General features: G+C 30.9%; 1 pseudogene; it reads left to right on the plus strand.

Annotated features, from left to right (window-relative positions):
* The first annotated feature begins 8804 nt into the window (after positions 1–8804).
* LOC143560089 (uncharacterized) lies at positions 8805–12970 on the plus strand (annotated as a pseudogene).
* The last annotated feature ends 6193 nt before the right edge of the window (positions 12971–19163 follow it).

Genomic DNA, 19163 nt, shown 5'->3' on the forward strand with positions numbered 1-19163 from the left:
CACTTGTTCATTGTACATACCAGAGTAAATCTTTGTGTATATCATTTATATATAAATGAAACTGTTTACATTCTTCTCAGCCTTTGAATATAATCAATACCCGTATGGACCGTGTCGATGAATGTAACAGGTATGGGATTCTAACATTCACAGACAACAAAAAGTAGTCATATAGTTTGGTCATTGGCGCATATGAGGAAGGGGGCAATTTAGTCATTTTACATTGTCGTAAAGTTTGTTCCAAATGATTGTATTGGAAGTGTAGAATTAGATACAAACAAGATTAGATCACATGTTAAGGACTAAGGAATATCAAGATAAGATTCCTAATGTCATATAATATATAAAATAAAATGTCAAAATTCAATTGTTTCAAATGCAGATAGTCACATAGAAAAGTCCCAAAAGAGTCAAAGTTAGAAGTCAACATGTGCATGTACACAGACCATAAAAAAGTCAAATCTAAAGAAAGAGATTGAACATATGGTATCACCTCACAGAAACTGAGAACATCCTTGTGTAGACAAGGAATACTATCATTAACTTTCACTAATCTTGATGATTATGCATTTTCCGAACACCTAAACAATGGGAAGAAAAAAAACTAAGAATCTATCTATTATTAGATCGTGTTAACAAATATTTTTGAGCTTAACATAACAAAGAAATGGTTTTATTCACAAGCATGGAGCTCAATTCCTGCAAAAGCCAAATATAGCTTATTTTGTAATGTATAATCTCTCTATTTATGAGGGGCAACATTGATCCAGACCACTATCTAAGATACCAATTGTCTGATCCTTGACTAACTAGGGTAAACTATAAATCATGTGAAGTGTGATCATGGATTGTGTGGTGTACTATAAATCATGTGTAGAATCAACACATGAATGGATCACACAAGAACAAGTAAAAGCCAAATGCATATGATTAACATATGTTCATGTTATCAAACAAGGCTATCACTCAGTTAAGCTGAATTATGCATAACATATATTAATTAATTGGCTAACTTCGGGCGCGTACTATGTAAATTCTTACGATTTCTCTTTTCATAAACTAAGCTAACCATGGTGAAATTAACCAAATTGAATAATGCAATATAACCTGACAAATAACATAACTAAATAATTACAGAAGAATACATATGCAATTTTTCTTAGAACAATAAACACCCTATCTAATTTACTTCTAAGACCATATGTAGTGGGCGAATAAATGGGGCGATAATGGAGGTTTTGGGGCGAGAACACCGCCCCCCCGGGGCTACAAAGGGGCGAAATTTGGGCGAAAAGGGGAGGGGCGATGTTCTGTTGTCTTTGTTTTTTTGTTTCATTTATTATTATTATATTTTGTATGTGTGTGAGAGATATATGTATATATATGTATATATTATTATTATTATATTACTATTGTAGCACCTAAACCATTACACCCCAAAAACAAATTCTCACCCCTTGCTGACTGGGCGGCACACGGCACAAAACGCCCAATTTGTAGTCCCTCCACTAAACATAGCCTAATATACAAACTCGTCATGAATCATTCAAGTGTGGAATGTAAGTATACTATGATTTAAAATTAAACAAAGTAAACATACCTTAATTCAGATTGTGGTCACGGAAATTTGAATATTCGTTAATTCATTTTTAAACTCAAAATTACTTTTCGAGGTTCTTCACAGTTCACCCAGTAACCTGGCAATTCCATTTATTATTTTCAAATCTCTTAATAATTAAGGGGGCCAACAGGCCAACAAGTTTACTTAGGCCACCTAAATATTGAACTATAGCCCACGTAAATGATCCTTTTAATCTCCTGACTGAGTTCAGCCCAATTAATATTCAACAAATGATAAAACCAAGTATAAAAGTTGTTTCTAACCTCAATGTACAGAAAACAATCCAATAATAAATAAATAAATAAATCTCCCTATTCTAATAATAAAGTAAATTAAATGTGGACAGCTTTCATCTTTTGGTTAATTTTCACAATTAACCCTAACCTTAACCCTAATATATATAATATAACAATAATTATTCACTTTCTTTTTACACTCAATTTATACTATATCTATATATTTTATAAAAATAAATGTTAACATGTTATTTTATTATATATTTTAAATGTTATCATTAACATATTGTACCATGCATGTTTTAGATGATTGTAAAGAAAAACATAACTCAAATTTGCTTTCATTTCACAAAATAATTTTTTAATTATTAAATTATAAATATATGCTTAAAAGTCGATCCATTTTTTTAAAAAATCAATCCATTTATCTATTATTATTATTGTAAATTTTCATATAAAATTTTAAATTATATATATATATATATATATATATATATATATATATATATATATATATATATGCTTTAAATCTATCCATTTAATTTTTCCGTTAATTCAGTGAACTATATATATATGTTAAAATGTAAGGATAGTATATACTAATCGCTTTTAGACATAACAAAGTTTATCATACTTAATTTCTTAGTTTTTTTTATTAGGATTGTTTCAGGGGTTTAATAGAATTTAATTTTGATTTTTATGGTCAAAAGTTGATAAATAGATTGTTCGGTACAAGTTAACTACATTTAGATCAAAACTGACTACGGGTCAAAAATGAGAAATCTGAGTATTTTTAAAAGTTTGAGAATGCAAACAGATTTATCGTCAAATTTGTTACGGGTTCAAAGTGTTGACTTGAAAATGACAAATGAATGAAAGTTAGAATTTTAAACCTGATTCGGGTTTCAAATTTATTTTCAAGGACAATTTTGGAAATAATAAAAAACTATCGGATTTGACAAATTGACTGTTTTTCTTTCGACTATTAAAATTTAAGAAAAGATTGTGAACATTTTCGACATGCCACCCTCACTTCCATTATGCCACCCTCAGGCTTATCAATGTTTCTAACTTTTATCAAAATTGAAATATTTGGGTCAGAATTAACTTTTTCTTCAATAGTGATCAGAACGTTGTATCGGAAGCATGCCATGCAAAACTATGCTCAAATGAAGCAAAATATTCACAATAGTGAATGAGTTAATATATATGTTATTTTTATGTTGTCATTATGGAAAAGTCGAGAAACCCCATCAAACTTATCAAATCTTTTTCATGGTGTAGCTTAAAAAACCATAGTTATTGAAAAGCATCCGTCGTTACAATTTCATAAGTGGTAAATTGATAAATATATCAATAAAGGTAACACTTCCTCTATATTTAAGCTGAGTAGTTAGAACTACTATTGTATGAGAAGTTTTCTTTCCAAAATTGATTCATAACCAAGATTCTTTCAATTATACATATATGACACTGAGAATGAAATTTCCGATATAAGAAGCGTTCTCAGGTACGTTTTTGCACGTGTATTTTTTATTAAGTTCATTTAAAAAAATTATTTTATGATATAAATAAAATCAATTTATGTACACATATATAGTATAGATACAAGCATAGATGTAATACATTTTTCATATACGTTATATAATTATTTGCTTACTTGTAATTTTATAATTTGGATCATCTTGTGTGTGACACGGGCTCTAAAACTAGTAAATAAATAAGAGTGTGTATCATACTAAAGCTATATGAATAAATTTTAGCGTTTCCTTTTTTAACTCTGTTACTTTCATCGTACTTTTTAAACTTAGAAATAAGGTAATGGAAAGGATCAAGAAATGAAATGGATCATTACCATTCATTGGATGTTTAGTTACCATGTAGGAATGCAATAAATCGTTACTTTGGTTGCTTAGCATGTAGCAATCCAGTAACGAGCTAATCCCACCGGCATACCGAATATGGTTGTTGGTAGGTTAGGTTTATCCCATGCATGTAGCCCATAACCATCCAAGTAGGCCCAAGTGTCAACCTACTAGATCATGTTAGCCAACTGTCAGTTTAACTAACATGTTAGGCTAATCCAGTGTCACACCCCCCGGCCGAAGGCGGAAACGCCGAGGCGTGCGTAGATTGAAATCATGCACATAGTATTAAATGTAAAAACTCTTATTAAAATAAACCAACACAATGTTTAAACCAAACATAATTCAAACAAGAAGCAAGACATAACACTTTATTTATTTAGACTTCTAGGTCTGACACATCCCCTAAGTGATACTCCATGAATCTTCATAACTTAATTTCCTTCACCTGAAAAACATGCGAGAGTGTCAACTAAAAATAGTTGGTGAGAACATAGGTTTTAAATTTACAATAATAGAAAAATATGTTTTATGTTGAAAAACATTTCATATGTGTTAAATTACTTTATATACTTTAGTGATTACAACCAAACCTCTGATACGATTAGCGAGTCGTCTAATCCACGATTAGACTATTATGTTTAATGTTTAACGATCGTCGGATTCTGAACACACAGACCTCTACCTGAGGCCTGAGTGGGCAGGTCGGGCTAATAGATCTATCATCATACTACCACGGGCTTAACAAGTTAATGGTTATACATGCGATTAAGTATATACTCATAATGATTATACACAATGAATATTATGAATAAAGCTTGAATCAAATAGCATTTATGAAACATAGAATAAATAAGTTGCATGTTTCCACCCCAAAGTATAAAACGTTTAAAAACATGTAAAAGGGGCTATGAACTCACCTTGCTTGATGGATGAACACGAACACGAGCAAGAGTTAGTTGAACCGGTCACGGGATGCCCTAGATTAAGTTTCGATTTTTAAGTTAGTTAGAGTGTCGCATACTAGAATGTTCTAAACCAAGAGCATGACCTCCAGCAAGTTGATTCCCAGGTAAGAGTCACGGGTCCAATGGGATTATTTACGCCACTCTTGCCTTAGGCAGAACCGTTTGCTCGTCAGATACATACATACTCGGTTTATACTCTATTTGTATACTAGCTCAAAATGTTTTAGAATAATTTTGATAAATTAAAAAGTACGAGGTTAAAAGTGTGATATCATATAGTTTTGAGTATTTATTATCATTTAGGAAAGTATAGGGTTCAAAGTGTAAATATTATAGTTTAGGATGTTTATTGACATTTATGAAAGTATAGGGTTTAAAGTGTAAATATTATAACTTATGATGTTTATGATAACTTTATGAGTTTTTGAAGATCATAAAAATATTCATAGTTGTTCATGAAAAAATTATACTTTTGATCCAAGATCTTGAGAAAATAATTATGATTTCTTGGAATAACATAATCATTATAATCTTTAAAGCAAAAAGTAAGGGTTTTATTAACAATTTATGATGATCATAGTGAGAGTATATGAACAACTATGAAGATTCATAGGAAAACTCAAGAACATAAGAACAAACAAAAAGAAATTCATAATAGAAAACAAAAATGTAAAAACATCAATGAAAAACAAAGTAATTATAAAGACTTATTTGTTTATGCTTAGAGAGAAAAGAGAGAATGAGATTTGGTGTGAAAAATAATGAGAATGAGAGCCTCTATTTATAGTAGAGATAAAGAGGTTTAAATCGATTTAGATAGAGATAAAACTTGTTTAAAGATTAAGTGATATGTTTAGATATTTAAAAAATGATAATGATAATAATACTATAATAAAAAAATAATAATATATACATGTTTCCATATAATGTGCACGGCACATTTTTTTTTTCTTTTTTTTTCCTTTTTTTTATTAGTATTATACTATTATTATTTGAAATAAAATGAAAAGATAAAATAACTTGAGGAATAAGGTTAAGTTAGAAGGTTCAAGAATATTTCATTTTAAATTACATGATTTATTTGAATACTTAAGATAAAAATAATATTATTAATAATAACAAAATATTTTGTTACATGTTATAAAGTATTAATCTAGGCATTCCGGTTCAACGTGTCATATTAACGATTGAGCATGTTTATGATGAAATGAAGATAGGATCATATAGTTATGCATACAAAGTAAATAAATAACATACAATTCAACAATAATAATTGTAGACGATGAAATGAATACGATAACTTTATTAAATGAGAAAACAAAACTGGCGTTTATTAACAAGCAAAATCCATAGATGTTACATCCAGTTTGATACCCGCTAACCTAGTTAAGAATAGTTAGTCTCGTTAGCTTGGTTGATTAATACCTATATGATAAACAGTTAACCGTACTCGGTTGAAGCAATCAATCATTTAGAGCGTAAAAGGATCCATGTGAGTTTCTAGCCCATTTCTTTTAAAGTTTTTGAGGTTATGCGCATACTATTGTGTGCCAAGTTGATTTACATTTGTTGTTTAAAGTTGTGACGTTATGTTGTATGCTAGTGTATAATTGTATATATTTAATTATATATATGCAAGCGATATGAAATGAAGTGTGCGTATATTTTACAAGTGTGCATGAAATAAAGTGTGTGTAGTTTACAAGCATAACTATTCAGCCTACAAGTCTTACATGTGTCTCACTAAGTTCGGATGACGAATCCCTCTAACTACCTTGTAATTTAGGATGACAAATCCCTCTAACTTTCGTGGGATGTAGATAATGCGTGACGTAAGCTATAGGGATGATTAAGCCTCTGCATGCTTTCATGTATAAGTTGTGCGACGTAAGTATTAGGGAGGACTAAGCCTATTGGTGCTTTTGCGTATAAGTTGTGTGTCGTAAGTACTAGGTAGGACTAAGCCTCTACGTGTTTTTGTGTATAAATTGTGTGACACAAGTACTAGGAGGACTAAGCCTTCTACGTGCTTTCGTGTAGTATGACGTAAGTATTGGGGGGGGGGGGGCAAGCGTTCTACGTACTTACAGTGTAAGTGTGATGTTAAGTTGATGTGTATCACATGATGTAGAAGTTATGATGGGTGTGTGTGCTTATGTTGTAAAGAATAAGTACGAGTGTATGAGCCAAGTTAACCAAGTGGAGTCGTAAACTAAAACTCACTCAGCTTACCTGACTTTTAATATACACATAGGTTGTTGATTAAAGAAAGTGAAAAAGCTTAGAGTGCATGCATGGCTATTCACATGGTGTTGGTATCTAAAGTGTTTGCTTATTTCATTTTATGTAAATGTTAGTTTTATTCTATGAAAGTTTTAAGTAAATTCTGATATCTGAGCTGTGTTCATGTGAAATCCAAGTACAACTGATGAGCGATGCGAGTGATAGAGTCATTGTCACCTATTTACAAATCATAATAAATAAATTCACAATTTTAAGATGAAGTTTTATCAAACAATTAAAGCATAGGGACTACAACAAATTTGTTACATAATCATGGTGATCATTAACGAATAAATATACACGGACACGTTTCAGTTTTTTTAATAAATAAATACGAACAACAAAATACTTATGTTTAAGTGTTCAGTTAAAGTTAAATGAACAAACATGAACACGTTCATTTTCTTAATGGAAGGACATGTTTATTTTCTTAACGAACGAACATGAAAACTGTTTATTTTTTAGCAAACGAACACGATTATTTTCTTAACAAACAAACATGAGCATTTTATTAATTTCTTAACAAACGAGCACAAACACATCTATTTTCTTAACGAACAAACACGAATTTCGTTTGTTTAAGTGCTTGTTTTAGTTCGTGCGTTCAGTTCGAATAACACTCATTTTCTTATTAAAAAAACGCTTATGATCATTATTATTAAGAAACACTGTTTTTTAAGTGTTTTTTTTCTATAGATGTTTTAATTTGTTTGGAGAGTTTTTTAAGGACGTTTTTTATTGATAGTTTACAATTTTTTTAAATCGGTATTGTTTTTTAATAAAAAAAATTATAAAGTAACATACAGTTGATCAAAAAGTTTGATTTTTTTCTTATCTTAGGTGACATTAATTTTATACACTTAAATCTAACCAAAAAAACTTTAATCATCTTTACATTTACAAAAACTTACGGAGTAGTATATATATAACTATTCTTTAGATACATTTGATAGAATAATGAAAATTACTAGCTAGAGATATATTATTAAAACAACTTATAAATTTTTTAATGAAAGCATTTTAAGTTCTTCTTTATAATTTAAAAATTATTTGTTATTTAGTTTAATAAAGTATTTTTATTTTTTCTAAAAAAAGTATATTTGAACATTTTTTTATCCTAACAACAAAACCGTTTAAAAAAACTTTAAAGGCTGGAATATGACAAGTTTTGATTTTAATTTACGGGTAGAGGATGATAAGTAGAAAGGAGGGAACGTTAGTTGACAAAACAATATATTATGTGGAAATTTGATGCCTGGACTAAACTAAGCTTTCATTAATTGTTGTATCAATATCCAATCCCAAATTATATGGGAATTGGGATTGCTTGTAATTATTTAAGGAAGGGAAACCAATAGAAGATGCAAGTTTGTCAATATATTCTTTCACCTCCAATTAAATTGTCTGATAAAATCAAGCTCAAATGTAAACGGTTTCCAACGGCCAATATTTTATATTTGGTCATTAGTTCATCATCACAAGCAATACTTTTAAAATATTACCTTCGGCTCATCCATCCCAATCATGACAAATTTTCATAAATATTTGAGTCAGATCTGACTTTTTCTGTCTAAGATCACACCTGCAGAATGAGTGGCATAGTTTATGTGTGTTGAGAAAAGAATAATTATAAGAATAATAAGTCTTGATTAGTTCTTCGCTGACATCCTATAAAAGCCACTTTTGATCACCTTTAAACCAACACAAACATATTCACTTTTCACTTCTTAAGGTTCCCAAGTTCTCATCTTAAAGTGTTTCTTGACTCTTGTCTAGAAATATTGGTTTAACTAAAACACTACTTGTCTTAACAGGTTTGTCTGTCATCAACATGAGGACCGTACGGACTGTTCTAACACATATATACATACCCCTACCATGCAATTATTGCGGTTGCATTGAGCGTGTTTTTCATTTCCCCAGAACACATTCATACAGTCATTCAGAAGCCAGACACTAACAAGATGAAATGGTGGTCAATCTACGCCTGTATACTCGGATTTTTTTATTTCTTTTCATCCCCTATTTGGGGGACGCCAAGCTCTTTAAATTTCAGTAGATGGTACGTACGTAAGTTTACCATGATCCTTGAATAATATTTGGATTTTATGGTAACTAATTAGCTAGAGTTTTTGCGGCACTGGTGTACGAGCAGGTATATAACATGGATATTAGCGGCAGCTTTATACCATCTTCCAAGTTTTCAATCAATGGGAGTAGATATGATGATGAATTCATCATTATTTTCGACAATCTTCATTTCTTCGATTTTTGTTCTCATTGTTTTCCATTTAGTATTCCTTGGCCTTTGGTATGCCGGTCTAGTTTCTCATGAGGCTGGAAGGAGAACCAGCCTCTTGACTTCCCTTCAATATTGCGCTGTAAGTTGGATTGCTTCATGTTTAATTAATGGAACTACGTACCTCTTTGCTCATTGTTACAAACTTACAAATGTTAAAGGTGGCATGGACATTATCCATATCTTGCTCTCCATCTGGGTCTGGGTTGGTTTGTGATGATCCACTTATTTCTAACCGTGTATGATTCAAATTTATTTGTTACAGTTCTTTTTCTTTTTGCTTAACTTATGATTAAACTATATTTGGATTCTATTTCTCTTTCAGTCTTCGGATGAAATTTCTCCGATATATTCATTATTTGAAATGAGTATTGTTCTGTATATCACTAATTATGTTGTGGAAATATCAACCAGGTAAGCAGGTTCATATGTTGTGTTGTTAGTTAGTCCTCTTTTCTAATTATTGGTCTTGATAATCAGATGGGCTCTTACACGCCTTCTGTCAGTCGAAGAAAGTGAGGACGAACAAACAAAGCCTGAACATTTCTTGGATATGGTTCCTTGGTACTCTGGGTATAATCTACACTCTTTACAAACATTCGATGCTTAGGGGTGGGTTGAGACGATCTGATGACCCCTTGGTCATCTGAACTTGTTACTTTTTTATATGTGATACATTTATTTTTTTTGTTATATAAAATAAATAAGTTTTACCCCATGGGTAGACACAAGAACCTTACGATAATCCCTAACTAAGAAGTTCTGGTCCCGCCATTGTCGGTGCTAGATAATGAAAATGACCCTTAAGTTGTTTGAAAATGACTCAAGCTTTCTAGGACTTCAAAAAGGTTGAGCCGTCATGCACACGTACATATGTGTGTATGTGGTGTTTATACTTTATACTAATGAATGGATGCATTGTACCATTGTAGGACATCAACTGATCTATTTAAGACTGTTTTTGACCTCCTTGTATCCGTAACTATTTTCTTCGGGCGATTTGATATGCGCATGATGCAGGTTTTAGACATTTCTTCTTCTTTTTTTCTCTTTTCTTGTTTATATCTTACTAATTATTATTCATTTTGTAGGCTGCAGTGAGTGGTAATCATGAACCGGCTAAACCAGAAGATGTTCTATATGAACATTTTAGCGAAAAGAATGACTTTTGGTTTGACTTTATGGCTGACACGGGCGATGGTGGCAACTCTTCTTACTCTGTTGCTCGGCTTCTTGCTCAACCTTCACTTCATATTGAGCATAAAGGCTTGTTGAACAAATTGACTCGCGGGAAGCTTCTTCTTATTGGAGGCGATCTCGCGTAAGTTTCACTTTTTTTAAGGTTTTCGCAATTGCTTTTTCATTGATGTAAGCAATGGTGTATCATATTTAGGTACCCTAATCCATCAGCATACACGTATAAAAAGCGTTTTATTCGTCTTTTTGAGGATGCACTTCCACGACCTTTACAGTATCAAAAAGAAAGCGTAACTGTAAACAAGCCCCAATTACCCGATGGCGTTACTGATCTAAAACAATATGATGGGCCACAATGTTTTATAATCCCTGGAAACCATGGTAGCTACTTTGTCTACAATTTGATTTCTCTAAGTTCAAATTCATAGTTTTTTGTTCGTTTTTCAGATTGGTTTGATGGGCTTCAAACTTTTATGAGGTGCATTTGTCACAAGAGTTGGTTAGGTGGATGGTTAATGCCCCAAAGGAAAAGCTATTTTGCTTTGCAGCTACCAAAAGGATGGTGGTTGTTTGGTCTTGATCTAGCTCTTCATAGCGATATCGATAGCTATCAGTTCAACTTTTTCTCTGAGCTCGTACGAGAAAAGGTAAAAGAAAATGATTCTGTGATCGTTATGACACACGCACCAGACTGGATTTTCAATTGCGACGATGATGAGACTGGAAAGAATGTATCAGACCTTATACGTGATCATTTAAAAGGAAGGTGTAAACTTATAATTGCTGGGGATTTACATCATTATATGCGACATTCATATGTTGGGTCAGAAAAACCTGCAATGGTGCAACATTTACTTGTTAATGGGTGTGGTGGGGCATTTTTGCACCCGGCACATGTTTTCAGTAACGTCAATAAAGCATATGGTGCAATTACTTATAAGAACGAAGCCACTTATCCATCCGTTGAAGACTTAAGTAGGGTATGTACGTAGTAACATCCAACTATCTACGGTTTGTATCACATAGGTGGCAAAGTGGATGAATTTATGTGTGGGTCTAAACGGGTTGGGTCTGATTGGGTTGATCCCGAAGTTTAAATTTATTTGTCACCAATTAGTATGCTTTTTTTTAATTCATATTTAAAATGTGGTATGCAGATTGCTTTGGGTAATATACTGGAGTTTCGACAAGAAAATTGGCAGTTCGATTTTATTGGCGGGATCATATACTTTATCTTAACCTTTTCAATGTTTCCACGGGTATGTACCTTTTAAATAATCCTTTTATTTTTCCAAAGAAAACACTGATTGTTATTTTCTTTATTCACAGTGCAATCTAGATCATATCCTAGAAGACGATACAACTTTTGGTCACACAGAAAGCTTTTTGAGGGCGGTTTGGGATGCTTTTATGTACATGGTTGATGAATCATATGTATCTTTTGTTGGTGCTTTGATACTCTTGGCGGCTGCAATATTATTTGTTCCTTCAAAAGTTTCAAAGAAAAAGAAAGTAATAATTGGAGTTGTACATGTTTCAGTCCACCTAGTGTTAGCTTTAGTTCTCATGTTGTTAATGGAACTTGTTGTTCAAATCTGCGTCAGGAATAACCTTTTGGCAACATCTGGTAAGATTTATTCTTTTTATTTTGTAATAACTTAATATAATCACATATATACATGTGTAAATTTTGTTTCAGGTTATGGAACCGGGGACAGTGAACAGTTTTCAGACCCCATGGGTCCAAGGGCGGGTATAGAGCAATGGACTTTTGGCCTTTATCCCACATGTGTTAAATATCTTATGTCCGCTTTTGACGTTCCTGAGGTTCAAATTATTTTGAATTTTCGGTACTTTTCTTATTCGAAATGGTGTTACTTATATTCTTTTAAATATATATATATACATATATATATATTGATTTATCAGACAATGGCTGTAATGAGGACTGGTATATGCAAAAATGGAATGGATTCACTTTCTCGAGGGAGCGCAATTATATATTATACCTCTGTTTTTATGTACTTCTGCGTGTTGTCAACTACTGTGGGGTCACTTGTATTTGGAAGCTATTTGTATATATGTATAAACTGGCTTCATTTGCATTTTGATGAAGCTTTTTCGTCGCTAAGAATCGCTGATTACAAAGGGTTCACACGATTTCACATATTGGAGGATGGAAATCTTGAAGTTTTCACTCTTGCAGTTGATCAAGTGAGGATTTTTTAATATCATATTTTTCCCTTTTCATTTTCTTTTCTGGAATAATGTTTGGGGAATTCGATTTGTAGGTTCCGAAGGAATGGAAGTTGGATTCAAATTTTAAGAAAGAGTCAGAACAACAAAAGCACCAGTTGAGTCACCAGAGACAATATCCAAGTAAATGGAGTGCTAACCCTATTCATCAGGACCCGATTAATACGGTTCATATTGTCGATAGTTTTGTTGTTAAAAAGAATGAATCTGTAGAAAATGAACCTGTAGCAGAGAGTCATCACTAGTTTGGCATCTGCTTAGCAATTTGGCTCAAAAAGGTTTGTAGCACTTGTTCATTGTGTCTACCACAGTAAATGTTTGTGTTTATCATTTGTTTGTATGGAATTGGTACAATTTTCTCAGCCTACAAAATATTTGTACAAGTGAGATTCGCCAGTTAAAGAATAACTATATCGTGTGATTGCTGATATATGTTGTTGTTGTTTGAACTTGGAAGTATTCATTTGAATCCAACAGCAGCTGTGCATTCATTAGTATTTTTAAGGTTATGTTTTTTCAACTGTTGAATGATGACTGAATTCACTCATTTGAAACAGTTAATGTATAATGTTGAAATTTATTTATGTTGGTAACTGTTTTGTAAAAAATGGCTGTGACCTTCTTTAATATCTATATCTATTGAAAAACATTACTTCAGAATTTAACAAACAAACATGCATCTTAAAATCACACATACAATAAACACATTAATCCTCTAACTGGAAACACAAAGAACCTTTCTTCGATCGCTCGGTAATTTTGTAACTTCCGACTCCAGAATCAGACCCATACTCGGCCCAAGAACAACTTCGGATTCCTTTAAACAAAAGCCCAAATAAATAAATACTACTTTATAATATTAGAAAGCTAGTCTTATGTTTCTCATATAAAAAATACTAGACGGGTGCCCGCGCGATGCAGCGGGGAATACGGACATTGGTAATTACATTATAGATTTATGGGTGTTTGTCGTTTCGTTTGTAACTATGAAACCATTTATTGGTATATGTAGATTCATAGTTCTTATTTTAAACTTATTTTAATATCGAAGTACAAACGAAACGGAACCTAACCATTGTGAATGGATTTTGTTGGGTAATTTGCAACGGTTTAGTTTCAGATTTGGCGACCAAAAGCCGTTAATAATGGCTTGGCTCATAGTTTAATATAAGACCATTTAAACCGGACGACAACCGACTATATGTCAAACAAAATTTAACTGAAAAGAAACTATGACAATATCATACTCAAATTAAAGAGAATTAAATGCTTGTTTTTATGGTGCAATTTTTAAAAAAATAATATTAACGTGTGAAAAAGTTATAACCGTTTAAAAATCGTTGGGGTATTTGAGTTAAAAATGAAATTATGAAGAATTAATAGTTAAAAGATAAATGACCAAAGTTATAACTATTTCTTAAATTTGCAAAATATAATTAAAGTTAAAGGGGCATTCTTGTAACTATTTTGGAGAATAATGAAACAAACGTGAGATTTAATGTTATAATGACCAATTTGTTCTCATTTTAGGTTGTACCATGTGCTTGAAAGTTTGTAAATCTCATAAAAAACCACCGTCTTAATTTGCCCATCTTTCCCTAATTATATATAGTATAGATAGATATATTAAAGGTTTATCTTCTTCTTCTCTGTTTTCGTAAAATTTATATATTTGATAAAATATCACTCTAAGAAAATTGGTTTTTATTTATCTACAAATAAACTGTATAGAAATAAGTGACTCAATTTCCTAAAGAATAAAAGCAATAACACAAGATGAACAATTTTCTTTCAATACATGTCGTTTGGCCTTTTATAATTTTGTTCCCGCATCCTTATAACATAATAATGAGGATTTCTATAATTTTTGATAAAACTTATTTTCTAAGTTAACTTTGTTTAGAAAACATTTTTTTATAACTTGAATATTTCTTTTTATTATTAACCTGTGTAATATGAATTATATTGTTTTTGAATATTTCTTTTTTTTATTTAACATATTTAAATCTATCTTTTCTAATAAAAGACTACCTATTTTTGCCACTTGTCACTCTCATAGCCCTCCTCACATTTTTCACTTATTTCAATATATGGTCTTTATCTTTTAAGTCATGTCAATATATGAATTCAAGTTTGTTTTTATTATATGTAAATCCTAATAGATTCAATCATTAACATTAATGGTGAAATAAGAAAATAAGGAATATTAAAATTGACGTTGTATGTTTGTTAGAATATAGTTTTAAAGTCACAGGTAATTGCAAATTAAAACAAATAAAGGTGCATCATTGTCGAAGAATTTGGATTTGTATGGTAAACTACAAATTGTTTTTTTAAACTGGGATTCATGCAACAGTGCATAAATTTTTATATAAGATTGGTTTCAAAATTAGATTTAAAATCTTCTCATATGCATTTGAACTCGGAAAAATGCGTATTTCCATAATTTTCTCCAAGCGTTTTGTATAAATATTGCAAACATAGAGAATATCTATTATATATATCTTGGTGCTTAGCATTAAATTATTGAAGTTGAACATTATAATTATAATCTATATGTATACCGATTAACTATATGAAGTATGTGTCATTTATTTATATGATTTTTTGTGTAGTATAAATGGTTTTGGTAATAAGAAAATTAATATTTAGTTTTCAATATTTTCTTTTACAATTTAGACCAAAATGTTTCAGAACATATATTTTCACATTAATTTTTTTTAAAAAATAGTTCATCCGGTTAAAAGTCATTTACCATGCTTCCAACAAATCCGAAATCTTTGCTTTTTTTTTTCTATAAGTTTTTAAAATATATATATCGATTAATTTAATAGTCCGACAACTCTCATAATATTAACTAATAACAGGGGATTATTATTCAAAATTTAAGCATTCCATATTCAATCATTTCGACTATAATAATTAACAATCACTGCATTCACTTTACGTAACCTTAAATCTTCTATTATTATGTTAACTCAGAATAATCACTTTTATTTGAACATGGCTTTAAGGTTACTATGTCTTTGTCGTTTTCCATTAATATGAAATGAAAAAAAATCATTTTGTTATATTTTAATTTTCGGTTTTATATGTTGCTTGATTATACAATTGTTAATTGTAAAATATAATATCAATTAATAATTTGTCATACACAGAATATTAATGACACCAAATATATCATGATCAATCAATTTCAAATTCAAAAAATTATAAGGATGACTATATCATCAAAGTTCAGGTAATCTGGTTTTTTGGATAATCATGTTTTTGGGATAAAAATGACCACATGATCTCAAATGACATTATATATATTAATTGATTCAAAAGTATGATATTTTATGTGTATGTATATTTTTATTTGTTAGTTTCATTGATATATTCTCATTCATCTATGGTTGTATGTCTTGAAGAATCTTATTTATTGATCATGATAATTATACGTGGCTATATCAAAAGTTATAAGCATACCTATATGTTACCTTATCAAGAGTTATAAGCAGACACGAAGTAAAGATTTTGATTTGTGATAAACAATGTATAACAACCAATACAATTACATGTGTAGTGTACAATGACTGTTTTACTAATTTATAACATAGTTTTGTAATCTTAGTTATGCAACTTTTGTTATTTTAATGTAAATTGTAACTGTATAAAATATATGATCGTTTTGTTTACTATATTTCATTTGATGGTTAAAGTACAAACTTTTCATCAATTACCCGTGTAATACACGGGCCTCAAACTAGTAATATAATATGGACACTTTGTTATTACTAAATAGCAAAAGGGCGGGATAACAAACTTTATAAGAATCTTGTTTTATTAAAGGAAAAGGAATATGGAACAAGCTATATATGGTGGGATACTGGGATAGATGAAATTATGTTCACTTTAGCTTTTCAATTTATTCCCATTCCATTAAATAGATTAAAAGGGCATCCCTTATCTTATTTAAACTTTATAAATGTTATATATTTATGGTATAATTATTTTGTCTTGTAAATTATAAAAGATACGTTACAAGCATAGGTAGTCGAAAGAGCGAGATGATCGTATTAAAAGTGACCAATGTTTAAAAGAACCCCCCCGGCCCCCCCACCCCACCCACACACACCACCACCACACACACACACAAAGCATCTAAAGTGATAAATTCAAAAGGTTAAATAATAATTAAACTACAACATATAAAACAAAATGCTTTTGTTATTTATTATTTATTTATGTTTTTTTTTACTATTAGTAGTGATCAACGTTTGGTATCTAGTCTCCTTTACCATCACTTAAGGATGAAGATAAAACTTAAACTACTACAAAGCACTAGGCATAGTAGAAGCACATAAATCACATTTCAGACACTACATGTTGCTATCAATTTGGCATCGTATTGTTTTCAAAGAATATATCATATGATCATGAATTATGGGATAATCGTTTTTAACTTTTAATAAAAATCTCTTTACTTTGTCTTCAACCCAAAGTATGAGAAACAAACCCTTCAAATTTGTATACTAAATGCAGTATAAATACATGTTATTATGTAAATCTTACCTATTCAACCCCATGTTTTAATTCTCTCTTTCTTTCAGTCATGATCATGAGCTTGTTTCATAATCAAGAACCGTCAAATCCCTCCAAGAGATGTAAGTTCCTTAAGGATGCTCTTGCAACATGTCAAACTTTTTGCAGAAAGATTTATTCTCAAAGCTTAGAGAAACAAGACCATGATGACGACGATGTTAGCGATTACGATGATGAACAAGAAGTAACCAACCTCTCCATGTTTGAACTTTGAATGATGTTTTCTATTTCATTTCTTCTTTCCTTAGTTTATATATATATGTCTCATTTAAATCATTGAATTTAGGTTTTATTTATCTTAAATGTGTCAAAGTCACCAAATTTTATGCATACAACCTTTAAATTGATTTATTCAAAGATATAACTATTATTAGTATTATATTATGTAGCAATCATAATTTGCATATTAACAATGTATATATATATTTTTTAAAAATGAACAAAAAATGTTTGCAAAAGACAAATTCAAGACACTTGTTTCACACTTTCACACCTATAGCGGGTTAAGGTCTGGTTTAGCTGGTTTTGATGAAATTTCTGATCGAACCAGTAACTAAAATTTTCAAAAACGGCAAACCAGACGGGTTGGGTTGGTTGGAGTGGCCAAAACGTTTCGGTTTGAATGGTTTGAATTGTTTAAAAAGAATAATCTTAGTTGCTATTATAATTAAGTCTTAAAATGATAAAGATGGTTCAGAAGTAATAGTAGAGACTATAGATCAATAATTATAAGTTACAATTATATATGTTTATAGTATGCTTCTTTTCTTCAGATTTTTGTTTCAGCAGTGCTAAGTAAATACAAGGAGTCAAAGTCGAAGAGAAAGGTTGGACTTACAATCGATAGCTTCATATGGGAGTTCGAGTTCTTCGGTTTCTCTCCAACCGATTCACCTAGAAAGGAAATACAACATCCGTACGCAACTGATGTTGAAGATCACAAGGATGCAATATTCTACTCCCCTTGCACTCATCTATCTCGGAGTTCAAGTGCAACAACCGCAGAAGCATTCATGTCAGTAAAAACAAATCTTTCTCGGTGTTCAAGCGATATCAGTAGTTTCGAGTTTCCAATGTTTAGGAGAAGACGGCGGTCTATGTTCCTCGAGCTTTGTCATTGTGAGGGGTGGCCTTTTGGTTTGTGTAGGAAGGCTCTTCTTGTTCCACCTCTTCCCAAATCACCTTCTGAATCTTGGAAGTGGCGTAAATCCACTAGACTTGTTAAGATTTATTGATTCATCGTGTAATGTTTCAGGTTTGTTTTTGAATTGCGAATAAAAGCAACGACGGTCGAATGAGATTGAATGGTTGCATAGATCATAAAGTTGCATGTATGTAGCTTCAAGAGATTTTTGTACTTGATACAAAACCGAACTAAAACCAAATCATTGAATAGTAAACAATTTGCTGGTAAAAAAAACTAACAGTAAGTATAATATTAACTTTTATTTTCATAGTTAAGGACAATCCTAATTACATAATCATCTAAGATTTACATTGGATTTGTAGTTGTATTTTTTTCATTTCACTCACATGGAATGTAGTTTCCCTGATTCACTAATAATCATTCTAGTCAAGAGCAAAATATTTTGTGTTTTTATATTTCGTCTGACTGTATATCTTTCTGAATCATGTGTTGTTCGTCTACAGATTAAAGTATTATCCTATATGATATCTCTTATCGGATAAGACAGAAAGTTCAACGAGAGTTTTTAATGATTACATTCAAATGTGTAAATTCGATTTTGGAACGAGAATTTTTAATAGGAGCAATGAACCATTACAATCGTTCATTAAACCTCATGGCAATTAGAAGTTATGACTTATGACTTATGACTGCCATAACCTGAT

Source organism: Bidens hawaiensis, unplaced genomic scaffold (genome assembly GCF_021521415.1).
Source record: "Bidens hawaiensis isolate Kalapana, Puna unplaced genomic scaffold, B.hawaiensis_p1.1 tig00020220_1, whole genome shotgun sequence".
NCBI classification, from domain to species: Eukaryota; Viridiplantae; Streptophyta; class Magnoliopsida; order Asterales; family Asteraceae; genus Bidens; species Bidens hawaiensis.